Here is a 14,477-nt window from a genome sequence, read left to right on the forward strand (position 1 = left end):
TGGACCGCAGGTCTTCTGTGCGCTCCATTGCCGATTCCAGCCTCCTGATTGGCTGGAATCGGCACACGTGACGGGGCGGAGCTACGAGGAGCAGCTCTCCAGCACGAGCGCCCCATTCAACACAGAGAAGACTGGACTGCGCAAGCGCGTCTAATCGGGAGATTAGACGCTGAAAATTAGACGGCACCATGGAGACGAGGACGCTGGCAACGGAACAGGTAAGTGAATAACTTCTGTATGGCTCATAATTAATGCACAATGTACATTACAAAGTGCATTAATATGGCCATACAGAAGTGTATACCCCCACTTTGTTTCGCGGGACAACCCCTTTAACTACTGGCTAGAAGCACAATACTCACGCAAGAAGTGGAAGGACCAGGCTTTCTAATAGTAATGGAGTTTTGCCAGCAGCACAACCTGGTAACTGTTTCCAGTGAGGCAATCACAATGCACAGCCACAAAGGAATACAAATTGGAAATCCAAATCAATGCATAAATAAAAAAAGGATGTGGCAGCATAGATAGTGCGAAAAAATATCCAAAGATACACTTCATTCTTTCATGACGAAAAACAGCAATGTTTCGACTACAGGAGTCTTTTTCAAAATCGGGGGCCAGGCTTTATATGGAGTCCAATCATGGAATACGGCGGAGCCAATCAGGAACTAGATCAGGAGCAAGAAGGAAGGATTCAGCAAGGGAGCTTATCCAGAGAGCTGGGTAGCTTAACATGTAGAGCCGCCGCCTGGAGCTCCTGGGTTCGAGTCCTGACATATTGGCATGCGTCTGTCACAGAAAAGGACAAACCCAAAACAGAATTTACCCTACCTATGGGGCTTTATGAGTATAATCATATGTCGTTCGGGTTTATCAACGCACCTGGCACCTTCCAGTGGCTAATTAAAAAGTGCATAGGAGACTGCCACCTTTAACGAGCATCTGAAGAGATTGAAACAAGTATGGGAGTGCCGAAGAAATGGCACTTCAAATATATGAGCCATACAGTGTCTTGAGATGGAGTTTTGCCCTCTCGGGATAAAAGTACTCGCTGTAGAGAAATAGCAACCACCAAAGACTTGAGCGCATTCCTTGGTCTAGCAGAGTATTACAGGGGATTTATTAAAGACTTTACAAAAGTTGCAGGCCCTCTGAATGAACTGTAAAGAGAAACAGCTGGTTGTCCAAAAAATCAATCCATCTCATGCGGTGAAGCTCAAGATGACACATATTGAGCGTTGAAAATGGCTCCGACCACCGCTCCCATCTTAGCATATGCAGATTTTGAACAGCCTTTTTACTGTATACAGATGGCAGCCTCTATGGCCTGGGAGCAGTGCTAGCACAAATACAGGAAGGACACTAGCCTTCCCTACGGGATTCACAATGGAGCCTGAACAACTATAGGTCCTATAAACTGGAACCACTGTAGGAGACAATACAAGGATCTCTCCTATGATCTGTTTATACCCAGGATTATAACAGTAACAAGAGGGCATCCGCTACGTCTAGAGGAAAGAAGGTTTCATCACCAACACAGAAGGGGGTTCTTTACTGTAAGAGCAGTGAGACTGTGGAACTCTCTGCCTGAGGACATGGTGATGGCAAAATCAATAGAGGGGTTTAAAAGGGGACTAGATGTCTTTTTAGAGAACTACAACATTACAGGATATAGACATTAAATAACCAGAAGGGTTGTTGATCTCAAATATTGATTCAGGGATTATTCTGACTGCCATTATGGAGTCACTCACTGGTTTTTTTTTTGCCTTCCTCTGGATCAACAAGGAGGTGTGGAAACAGGCTGAACTGGATGGACTTTTGTCTTTTTTCAGCCCAGCATACTATGTAACTTGCCTTGGCCTTAAAAATTTGCTAAATACTTGACTGACGACAAAATACAAATTCCAAGCTATACCAATCAGTCAGAAATTGGGGCAGTTTCCTTCAACAGTAGTGGCCAAGTCAGGTGGAAACGCCCAACCACCGATGGCAGTATTAGGAAAAACAAATGCTGAGTGGAGTAAGGTCCAGAGTGAGGACCCAAGACAGTCTCAGGGGACGAGCTGAGTCACCCAACGAGAACAATTTGGAAAGGAAGAAAAGGCCCATCCTAAGGGTGGACACCCACTAGTGATATTTTTTCCCGCGATGCGACAGCAATGATTATGAATCCAATGATCTTCAATGGTTCCATAATCATTTGCGATGTTTCAGCAGAGCTTCGCATCGCAGAGAAGAAATCTGCAATATTGCCCATCGCTTTCAATGGGTCGTCAGCAGCAGCGCTAGCCCCATTAAAAACATAGGGAGTATACTGTGGACTTCTGCCATAGCTGTGACAGAAGTTTCCTTCATCCCCGCGGGGATGAAGGAATCCTCTGCCACAGCTGTAGAAGTCCAGGATGCTATCCCATTGCTTTCAATAGGGTCGACACTGCTGCTGGCCCCATTGAAAGCAGTGGTTTTTAGGCAACCCTCGCCTGGGGGAAGGGCTTGAAATATAAGCTCTTCCCTGAAAATCATCCCTAGCTGGTGAGAAAAAAATAAAAATTATATACTCACCTCTCCGCTGCTCTGGCGCATCCTCCGGCTGGCTCCCCTGCACTGCTGTCCAGCACTTTCAGCAGGTGGGGATTTAAAAATCCCCACCTCCTGAAAGGGTTGTGCTGATTGGCTTAGCGCTCAGCCAATTACAGGCAGCACTTAGCTATTCATCAATGAATGGCTAGATAAGTGGCGAAAACACGGTTGTGGACACGAGCCCTAAAAATGGGGGGTGGGGGGGTTGTGAAAAGAAGTTTAAAAAAACTAATCTATATAAACTTGATGTAACAGTAATTGTGCGGATCAGACCGCCATGTTGAGGGATAAATGAAGGAGTTATGCTTTTTTTGAAATGGCGGGGGGAAACGGAAAAAAAAAAAAAGCAGCAGTCCTTAAAGGCTTAAACACAACTTATCCTCCAGAAAGACAGTAAAGAATGTGTTCCCGTGTCTACAAGGGGTCATAAGACCCCCCATGTACCTTACACGGACACCCAAAGCCCCAGCCACCTGCCCCTCCACATGAATACATACAGCAGTAACCGTAAAGCAGCAGCCCCTCCAGTTAACGCTCTACACACCAGGCACCTCCGCATGAACCCCACATTGCCACCTGGGCGCCTACATCCCCCCTCTCGCGTCACGTGACATTAACCATCATCTTTCTATCTCGGCTCCCCCCTTCCTGCCTGAAATATGTTGCAATGACAGCTTCACGCCGCCATCTTTCTATCGGGCATGGGCAAGGTGTCCTACGGAGCGCAGAAAGGATCAAAACACCACATAATCCAAATCAGCAGCAACAGCATGTGCAGTGTTTCCAACGCGACCTGAGCTCCCCCCGGCAGAGGCGTGTCCTCCCCCCGCTCGCTGCTGCTGGCTGGACGGGGACGGAAGTTTATGGCTGGTGCTTCAATGAGGAGAGCGGCGCGGGGCACGGAGAGGTGATGCAGCCGGCGGGAGGTGAGGTTGGGGACTGCGGGCATTGTGTAATCCCCGGCACTTATCTATTGTCCCAGTGCAGCCCGGGCGGAGGAGGCGCCGCAGTGTGAGTGTCTGCAGGCAGGGCATCCTCACTGCCCGACCTGCAGCATTAGTGGATTTATAGCTGATCCGACTACCACCTTGAGCTCGGTGCTGGAGCCGGGTGCTGCAGGCTGGCATCCTGCGTGCACTCACACTTCTGGATTGTGGGCATCCTCAACATGGGGAATGTACAGGGCAGGCTGCTGCAGAGTACAGGTGCCCATACAGCAGTCTGCAGCCCTGATTGTGGGGATCAGGAAATTCCTGCCGCTACACCGCGTTCTTGAGAATTATATTGGGGAATGGATAGTCCTGCAATGAAGAGTGTGGCACTGATGCCACCTGTGCGGGCACACATAAGGCCGGGCTCACTCAGACCGCTCAGATTCCATATGTGGATTTCCGCAGTGGAAGACCTGCAGTCATTCGCAGAAAGTAATTGTGGATGCAAGTGGTTTTCCGCGCGGATGCATGCTGTGCACAGATTATCGGCCGCACGGAAAAAAGACCTTGCAGGCATGCGTTCGATCGCGGCGCTGGATGGTGCTTTCTAGTGACGCAATTTTCAAGTACAGTCTCCTCTAGTTTTCAGTGTTTAATGCATCTCATCACAATGATGGCGTGCGCTGAAACATGCTGTCGGCCGCAAGAACCTGCGGGCAAAAACGAAGGTAAAATCGAGGCAAAGCGACTCGATTGAAATTGCAGTGTTTTGCCGACGGTATGTGTGAGGGCGGCCCAAGGCTGCTTTCACATCTTCGCCGGGCATTCTGTTTTCCTGCTCTGTTCGGGAAGCAGAAAAGTGGAATCTCCCGGCCGAAGCGGTCCGTCTTATGATAGAACTGAACGGACCCCGTTGACTACCGGTATAGTGGGGTCTGTTCCGTTTCCCATCAGCTGTCGTTTTACCGGAAGAAAAAGCGCTGCATGCAGCGGTATGTGTCCTGGTACTTTGCGCTGGATCGGTGCCGGAGGTTCCAGTGTAGAAGTGAACCCGGTCTAACGCCAGCGCTGCTTTTTATTCATTTTTCCAACTCTCCTCCATACAAACTCCTCTGCGATTCGGCTCGCTGAACGGATTTGTTTTTTTTTGTTTTTTTTTCTTAGTTTAAACTGTCTGCCAGAGTGAACAAGCGAACTGTCATCACTGGCTCATGGGCACACAATTTCTCATTACGTGCAAAAGTACCCTCCTGCAGAAGATTTAAAGACAACCTGTCACATTGTGAAGGCCGTCCATTCTGCAGGCATGATGTTATAGAGCAGGAGGAGCTGAGCAGATTGATTTATAGTTTATGGGGAAAGATTCAGTGTAACTTGTACTTTATTCAGTTATATCTCTGCTCATTCTGAGCTGAACAGTCCAGTGGGCGGAGCTATCAGTGATTGACAGCTACAGTCATACAGCTGTCAATCACTGATGGGACCGCCCACTGGACCTCTTAAACTTGACATAAGTAGCGATTTAAATGACTGAAGTACAAGTTATACTGAACCTTTCCCCATAAACTATATATCAATCTGCTCTGCTTCTTCTGCTCTATAACATCATGCCTGCAGTTTGGACAGCGTGTTCGAGCTGACAGATTCCATTTAAAGGGGTTTGCTGAGTAATTGGTGTTAGTGGGGGGAGGCAGTCTAAATAAATACAGTACTCGCCTCCCACTGCTACAATGCTCCCTCGCTCCCTGCGGTCTTATGTTTACACGTGCTGCAGCAGTTATATGATTTGTTTACCCATGTGACTGCTGCAGCCAATAGAAGGCCTGACAGGGACCACTCGCTTGGGGGCGTAGCCGGAACGTCAGTTTAGAGCTGTGGTGAGTATATTTATTTTATATACTTTTGGGTTAGGGGATCCAAAAGTTATAAAATAATTAGCTCGGGAAAACCCCTTTAAGGCCCCACGCACCTTTTAGACTTAAGTCATCTGAACCTAGATGACGACTCTGAATGGGGGCGGCTCAAGAAGAATCAGGGATGTTGAATTTCAGCACCCAATGTTGCTGTTTTCTGGTAGGTAAGCCAGTACCAGAGCTGTGTGGCTTACCTCCTCAAACACACAAGTATTCATCCAAGCCGTTGGAAACAGCTGCCGAACGAACAATCATTTGTCCGACAGTTGTGGAAGGTGTGTGAGCACTTCCAGGCTGGCCATAGACATTAGGTAAATTAGCTGTCCGGCCAAACAGCTACGGCCGGTCTCGCATAACCAGACTTAAATTGGGGATTCCACAATCATATGATCGGAGGTAATACGCTGTTCAATCACATGTATTGGTGATTGAATTGCACTCACATTAGCGGGTCAGAATTGCGTAATCTGCTACGTAATCTACAATGCAATGATGTGTAACCATCATTTGTCTTCGTGACCGCGTTCTGCGCAGTTGTGAGGGAATTGTGGCAGAGCTGACAGAATTTCAACACGGTCAAATTGTTGGGTCCGTATGGTGGGTGCCTCTGTAACAAAGGTAGCGGACGTTTTACTGTGTAACGAGGCGCAAGATCCAAGATTATGACCGCATAGAGTAAGACTGACAAACACCAGCGTGGACAGAAATGTGTGTCGAGGGACAGACTATCATTGCGTAGGGTTGTGAAGAAAAAGAAGCAGACTACAGCTTTGGTGTTTCCATATTTTTGTCCACCCCTTGTACATAATGCTGTTGACCACCAGCTGTATCATCCCTGAGGGCAGGAGGGTCAGGCAGTAGAAGTCCAACTGCTTGATCCATATTTTCCAAAACATCTGCCATCCAGGCGAAGTCCATGCAAGCTGCGCCTGAGAATCCGGGGATCAGCTCGCACATAGCTGTCTGAATGCGGCCTACAAAGGAGTCGTAGTGTGCCATGTGTTCACGTTTTGTTTCCTCTCCCTGTAGAAGTATTGCTTATTTGTACAGCTTCTGTGCAGAGGGCAGGAGGCCAAAAGGTGTGTAAGTTATAGATTTTATGTGAGTGATCACGTGGTAGGAAGGGTTCCAGATGCTTCGCTATGAGGCAGTGTTGTAAGATTTAATCTGACCCTTCCCTTAGCTGGATAAAGCTGAAGAAGCACCCAGACTTCTACTGACAAGTGGAAACCTGTCCATCAGGAATAAGAAGAGGGATAGGGTCAGCATTTTGCAGCCAGCCCTACTGATTTTATCCCATGACAGGGTCCTCTGCTGGGGAGACTGTTTAACACTATCTTCAAAAAATTTGCCTAAATAAGCTACACACCATAAGTATACAGTCAAGAGGATGAGCTGTGATCTCCTCTATTATACCTATGTCACAGGAGCTGTGGGATCATCAGTAGTAAGTCTGTTAGGAGTGCCTGTATTACCCTTACCCCAGGCAGTTTCTATGGTAGGTCCATAGCATTACACAGACTGAGAAATTGACCAGCCCTTTTACATGGGACGACCTGTCGGCTACAGATGCTCAACATGTCTTCCCAGCGCTAATTGTGCTTTTTCACAGGAATGAGCATTGTTGTAAATTGAGGCGGAGCGAGCTGGAGATCATTCCAACCTGCCTGCCTCCATTCACAGTAAACAGGCAGTTGTTCATAGATGAACATGGAACTATACATTCATGCAGGGTATGCCTTTAGGGCTTAGTCAGACGGGCGTTTTTAACCGCGATTTGCGCATGCGTCCGGCGATTTTATAAAACCATTGCTTTGCAATGGTATCGGACACATGAGCGCTTTTTAGGCACTCGTCCGATAAATTATAGAACAGAAATCGCAGATCGCACCTATCTGCGATCTGCGATTCCTGTTCTCTTCTCTATATGCGCTCAATGGGGCCGGCGGCAGCAGCGCCGACCCCATTGAGAACATATAGAAGACAAATCCTTCTTCTCTGCCACAGCTGTAACAACTGTGACAGAGAAGAACGATGTTTGCCCACTGAATTCAATGGAGCCGGCAATACAGCTGCTCCATTGAAAGCAATGGGCTGCCGGCGTGCGCGGGGTGAATTGTCGGGAAGGGGTTAAATATATAAGCCCTTCCCTGCAATTCATCCTAAAATGTGTTAAAATAAAAAAAATAGTATACTCGCCTTTCCGCTGCAGCCGGAGTCCAGCCGCGGCCGCTGTCAGTTCTCCTGAACTGCTTCTCGGCACTATTCAGCCGGCGGGGCTTTAAAATCCCCGCCTGCTGAATGATCTGCCTCTGATTGGTCACAGCCCTGACCAATCAGAGGCAGGTTTCACTCACACACCCAATCATGAATTCATGAATGGGTGAGTGACTGCTGCCTCTCAGCGCTGAGCCAATCAGGGGCAGGTCTGACTCACATCCATTCATGAATTCATGAATGGGTGTGAGTGAGACATGCCTCTGATTGGCTCAGCGCTGAGCCAATCAGGGGGCAGGTCTGACTCACACCCCCTTCACACCCACTGCAGGACGGCCGCACGGAGCTCCGGCTGCCGGGAGAAGGTGAGCATATATATATATTTTTTATTTTTACACATTTTAGGATGAATTGCAGGGAAGGGCTTATATATTTAAGCCCTTCCCGACAATTCATCCCGGGCTCGCCCGCAGCGCATTGCTTTAAATGGAGCCGGCTGTATTGCCGTCTCCATTGAATGCAATGCGCTGGACAGCTCCGGCCCGTTTCTAATGAAACGCGGCTAGGAGCAGATTTGCGGGCGACTTGCGCGCACCGGTCACGCGATTTGCGGATGCGCATCCGTCATGCGATCCGCAAATCGCGTGAAAAAACGCCCGTGTGACTAAGGCCTTACACTGAACAATTTATCAGCCTGTGTAAAATAGCCCTATATTTGAGTTGGTCACGATTGAGATCACATGACCATCTGAGGAGAAATAGACCAGGAGATAGAAAGGAATAAGTAACCAAGGTAACTCTAGCTCACTTGTATACTCCTTATATACTGGGGGATAGCTACATAATGAATGAAAAAAAATCACCGCAGTGGCCCTTTAAAAGTTTCTACTTCCAAAACCAGTATGTGTAGTTCGAGAGGGGAATGAAATGGCCAAATATTAGTTCATTTGCTGTAATCATACGGTCATATGTGCAATGTTCCAAACGGTTTGGAAAGAGGGGAATAAGTCATTGCACTAGTTGCAGATTCTAGCATGTATCCTCCTGGGAGCGGTGAGAACAGAGGTCACACCAAATATTTGCAGCAGAGGATTTTCTTAGCATTTCAGAGTCTTTTTTACACTTAAAATTTTTAGGAGAAAAGTTATGTTTTTTTGTCCATGTTTTTCCCAGCAAATAGTGCTGCAGTGGGAGATTAGCTGTAAGGCTATATGCAACAACTATGAATACATTACAAATAGAGATGAGCGAGCGTACTCGGAAAAGCACTACTCGCTCGAGTAATGTGCTTTATCCGAGTATCGCTGTGCTCGTCCCTGAAGATTCGGGTGCCGCTGCGGCTGACAGGTGAGTCGCAGCGGGGAGCAGGGGAGAGCGGGCGGGAGAGAGGGAGAGAAAGATCTCCCCTCCGTTCCTCCCCGCTCTCCCCTGCAGCTCCCCGCTCCGTGCCGGCACCCGAATCTTCAGGGACGAGCACAGCGATACTCGGATAAAGCAAATTACTCGAGCGAGTAGTGCTTTTCCGAGTACGCTCGCTCATCTCTAATTACAAACGGTGCATTTTGCTTTATTGTTTTTTTTTTTTTTTGGTAACTTTCTTCATCTTTGTTGCATTTTTTTCAGATCTATGGTGCGTTTTTCTAAACACAACATACTTCTAGGTATGTTGTCTTTCTTGGTTTTTTTTTTTTTCACCCAGAAAAAAAAACTCATAAAATCAAGCCAGAAAAACAACACAAAAGTGGATTCTTCTCTTGATGACCTGTCCTCGGGTCCACCGAGCAGGAACTGCTGTCTGTACGGACAGTGCTGCACGCAGATCGCTCCGTGAACACTGCATTAGTAATACGGGTGCAGCTCCCGTCCTGAGGATAGGTCATCAATAAAAAAAAATTCCTGAAGCCTCTGACAACCCTTTTAACCCTTTCCAATCCAGCTCTTATTCATTTTGGTTGGGACAGTGCATTGTGGATTCCTTGGAATTACTCGACAGTAACACATAAAAATGAGCCGTCATGATGATTTTATTCGCAGTGACTTAATATATAAATATTACACAGGAGAGGAGGCCGTCATCAGAGCTGTCTTCTGTATATCACAGTATGCAGCGGAGGAATCTGACACCGCAGCTCTCTGCATACTGTAATATACATATACAGAAGAGAACTCTGATGTCCGATCTCCCCCTGCATAATGTAAAACACAGAAGAGAACCCAGACTTCTACAGCATGCAGAGGGGAGATCCGACATCGTAGCTCTCCTCTGCATAGTGTTAGACACATTGGACCTCGTCCCACAGCGGAGCTATGCATGGTACTCTTCATGTCAGACGAGGTCCGACTCTGGATTCAAAAAGGTTAGGGCTGAATTGACGTGTGGTTTAAAAAAAAAAAAAAAAGTGGCCATGCATGTGTGTGTGTGTTTTTTAGTTTTTTTTTTTTTAAGAAAGGACATTTTTCATCTGAGTGCAGTTCCATATGCCATCTATGTGCAATATGTCTGTTTTTTTTTATTTTTGTATGGCATCTGTTTTTCACGTCCATAGAAGAAACCACCTGCAACGGCTGCAAATTTGTGGTATTCCGCATCATTAACAAGAGTAGAGCATGGGGCTGTCCGCTGACACAATTGGACAGCAAATCCGATTTCCACTGGCAGAAATAAAATCTCAGCATGCTCTATTTTTGCACAGATTCCTTTGAAGTCGTTCAACCCGCGGCCCTTCCGCAGTTAACATTGCAGAAAGGTTGTGGATTCCGCACCATTACTGGACAATGACGCGGGAAAAGCATGGATTAAAAAAAAAAAAAATCTGTACTGCGCTTGTCCGATGATGATGGCTCTCCACAACCATCTGCAGTACAGATGAAGAAGCTAAATGACAAGTACGCGCAGACGCCGGCCGGGTTCACACCACTCTGCACCGCGCCGTTACATCTCGCACCGCGCCGTTACATCTCGCACCGCGCCGTTACATCTCGCACCGCGCCGTTACATCTCGCACCGCGCCGTTACATCTCGCAGCGCGCCGTTACATCTCGCAGCGCGCCGTTACATCTCGCTCCGCGCCGTTACATCTCGCTCCGCGCCGTTACATCTCGCACCGCTCTCGTTATCCTTCTGCCCAGTTTGAATTCAGACTCATGCGCACTGCCCGCAGGAATGTGTTTAGCTTGGCTTTAGATGTCACTTGGGCCCCCTTCCCCTAACGTCCCTGACTCTGGGTGATTTTCTGTGCAACCTCTTATTGCCTGGCCATTATAATGATAAAATTATTTCCCGGAGCCGTCTATAATAATTCTAGACTTGACAGAAATAAACTCCCAGTTGCGGCTATTCTAGCTGGTTCCACGGAGATGTGGAGGAGATGAACCTGATGCCAGTGCGGCTAGTAGAACGTAGGCAGTTACTTTGGCTCAGCTGAATGGTGCGTCAGTGAGGAGGGATTGGGGAATGGTGTGATATGAGGAGCACCTCTGGGTGATAAGTCACACGTCTACCTTGTCTGTCCTCGCTTATTGATTTCCAGGTGCTACAATAAAGCAGCTGTCTGTCGGCTCCCTTCACTCTAGACTGCTACAATGTAGTGCAGGGAAATCCACTAATCCGACATCATGGGGTTGGAAATGCCTCATCATCTGACTTGCTTTACATATAGCCTGTGGATATGAGGTTGATGATCCATTCATCCTGGGGGATACTGAGGATGATGGAGTGGCCGCAGGCCCCACGCTGTATCTGTCTGTATGCTATTTGTGTAGACCCCATGCTGTGACCTGCCATACTCCTGATACTTCGGTTTTGCATGCTGACAGCCTGGGGTTTAACACTGATAATTTATATACCATAACAGGAGTCTTAGATTCGTTCAATGCCAGGTACCCTCCAGCAGAGCAGATCGCCACCCCATGTGACTGACGGAAGGTAAATTCTTGTATGTATGTGCTTGCATTTGGAATTGGTCCAGTAATCTGGAATTTCCAATACTTCTGCACCTTGGTAGTTCTAAGGATGCCAGATTATCAAGTTTTCTCTGTTTGGTAACTTGTAAGTAGTATTCCTTCCAGTAAAAGGAAAGGCATCAAACTATTAAAGGGTTGTACCAAGAGTACAAGTTACCGTCTATCCACAGAATAGGGGATAATTTACTGATCAGTGGGGATCACCGCTGATCTTGAGAACGAGGAGACTGAATTGGGCGCTGGTAGCACAAGTGCGCCTTTCACCTTCAATGGAATTGTGGAGATAGGTGATCGGCAAGTGCTCAGATGTTTCCGTTAGCTCCGCTGAAGTAAATGGAGCACCGAACGCTCCTACTTGGCCAGCTCTACCATTCGTTCTGATGTTCCTGCTAGGGGTGAAGCGATACCCACAGCGACAGGCAAAGGGGGCAAGACTCCCCTTCTCAAAATTGTTGGAGAGACCCCCATCGATCAGCAAGTTACCCCCTTTTCTGTGGATAGAAACGACATCATTGTTCTTATAAGGCTAGGCCTACACGGGGCCCTCGCACACTCATTGAGGTTAATAGGGGCCCCTCGCTGATTGCTGCTGTTTTCAAACTGTAGATCACAAAAAATCCAGTTTATAACGCCACGATCTTCGAACGCTGTCTGCTCTATTTTAGTGCGCCTCAGTTCTTTTTAACGAACCTCAGCACCCATTGTGATGGTGGGGTGCGCTAAAAACCGCTGACGAATGTGTTTGAAAACGCCACTTGCAAATTTCTTTAAAGCGAGAGCAGCCTTAGCCCATTCACACAGCCGTATTTTCTGCCTGTGTCTGAATACAGAGAGCACACAGACCCATAACGTAAATTGGTGTATGCAGACTTGCTATTATGTGCGCTGATGTTCTGCTTAAAAAAAAAATAATTATAAAAAATAAAAAACCCACAGTAAATCCTATTTTGACCAGTATTCCCAGGCCAAGATCACCCATGAAAGTCTATGAGACCATAACAGAAAAACAGAAAGTCGTTGTATACGTGTGTGCTGTTTCTCACGCATGTTACCGGGTGTTGGTGAAGACAAAAAGTGACATCAGCGGGGCCTTTTTTATTTTTTTAGTTAGCTTTTTCTTTTTGTGCTCAAAAAACGGACGTGAAAAAAAAAATGCACACAACAGAAATTGCATTCGCTAATGTGAATGAGCCCTAGGAGTGTGTGTTTACTGTGGCTTTGCTAGATTTGCGTTTTATTGAATTTTTTTTATCCTGATGCATGCAAATGACAAATTTTCTTTATCTGGTCCTGTCGCTATATAAGCTGTTCCAGTTGTGATGCCAGCTACCGTGTTTCCCTGTAAATAAGAGCCTGTCTTGTATAAATTTTTGCCCCAAAGAGGTGCTAGGTCTTATTTTCTGGGGATCTTATTATACTTACCTAGCGGCTTGGTCCAGGCCCCTCCCGCTGCTCTCTGCCAGTCCTTGGCCACCCACAGAGGATGAACCAATGTAATGGGTGTGATTGGTTCTCGAGTACTGCTTAGCTAATCAATGCAGCGCTCGATGAACCAATCGGAGATCATCACAGTGATTTTCTGTGAACGGCCGAGGGCTGCAAGAAGCGCATCGGAGCTCCAGAGAGCAGCGGGAGGGACCTGAATCGAGCCTGCTAGGTAATGTATTCCCTTTTTTTATGTAATGCAGCTAGTGTTTATTTTAGGGGTAGGGCTTATATTTCAAGCCTCCCCAAAGATCCCAAAAAAACAGGGTAGCTCTTATTTTCCGGTAAACGAGGTAGTTCTGCCGATACTTCTATGCGGTACCGTTAATGGCGATTGTGTTCAGGGTGGGCAGGGGAGAAGTTTAATTCTACACTGGGTCCCAGACGCCAACTTCCACTTTTTGGCAAGCTGATGATCCTGTTGTGGCATCTGCTAGTCTTTGCCAAATAGTGGCCCGAACACCTTTTGGACAGCTGTCAGTCAGCTGAACATATGGAACGCTCCATAATTATAGTGGGTAACCTCATTTGGTCAGGTTCTCGATCCTAGAAATTTCTGTAGCAAATCTGCCGTGTGTGCACATACACCAGAGAAGAAATGGTTGCCCAAGATGAAATGTAATTGATTTCTTGCCTCTGGTCCATATGCTTGGCTACGTAATACAGTAGCATACAAGTTTGTCTGTCGGAGCTGCCTAGAAGTAAGTAATCTGCTGAAGACGTGTCCTTCTACCACATTGGGGAATATAGCTGCGGACATGCTCACCCTAAAACATTACAGCCATTGACCTTCCTTAGTACATACAGGGGATGTCTTTTATATACATTTCACTATGATCTGCTGACCTATATACTTCACAACGGTTACACAGTGCTACATAGGAGATGAAGAAGGGGCAGCTGGGAAGGTCTGATGCCAGTGAGAACATTGGAATGTGCGCAGGACTTTGGCTCACACTTCTGCTTCGTGTCACTGTCTACCAACAGCGGAGGGGAGTGTGAGGCCGCTGCAGTCACTTTCTGTGGGAGCAGACAACATATGGGATTCTGTGGTGGCTATCACTTAGAAAGCCGATCTCCGAGGGAAAATTGGCATATATTCACTTATGCATCATTTCAAATTGTTGACCTTTTGATCTGGGCATGACTGGGTTCAAGTAGTAACTGGTTTGTGCACAAACCTTTGGCTGTAGTTACATACAAGAATTGTGCTTTTGTGGGTGTTTTTCCTGTGAGATATATATTTTTTGCTCCATTTTAGAACTGCCGAGACTAGATGTCGCCTTAAGAGTGTCGCCATGTGGCTGATTTAGTGCAGACTCAGCATTTTTTGGCAGATCATGTTTTACAAAAAAAGGAAGTGAAATGGAATTGAACAGAGAGC

General features: G+C 47.0%; 1 protein-coding gene across 1 annotated transcript in view; it reads left to right on the forward strand.

Moving 5' to 3' along the window:
• The first annotated feature begins 3,376 nt into the window (after positions 1-3,376).
• PPIP5K2 (diphosphoinositol pentakisphosphate kinase 2) overlaps positions 3,377-14,477 on the forward strand; it is a 97,195-nt gene continuing 86,094 nt past the window's right edge. Inside the window, exon 1 of the mRNA XM_066603034.1 lies at positions 3,377-3,509. The gene's annotated coding sequence lies outside the window, so the exon portion shown is untranslated. The remainder of the gene's footprint in view (positions 3,510-14,477) is intronic.

This window comes from Eleutherodactylus coqui, chromosome 5, assembly GCF_035609145.1.
Source record: "Eleutherodactylus coqui strain aEleCoq1 chromosome 5, aEleCoq1.hap1, whole genome shotgun sequence".
NCBI classification, from domain to species: Eukaryota; Metazoa; Chordata; class Amphibia; order Anura; family Eleutherodactylidae; genus Eleutherodactylus; species Eleutherodactylus coqui.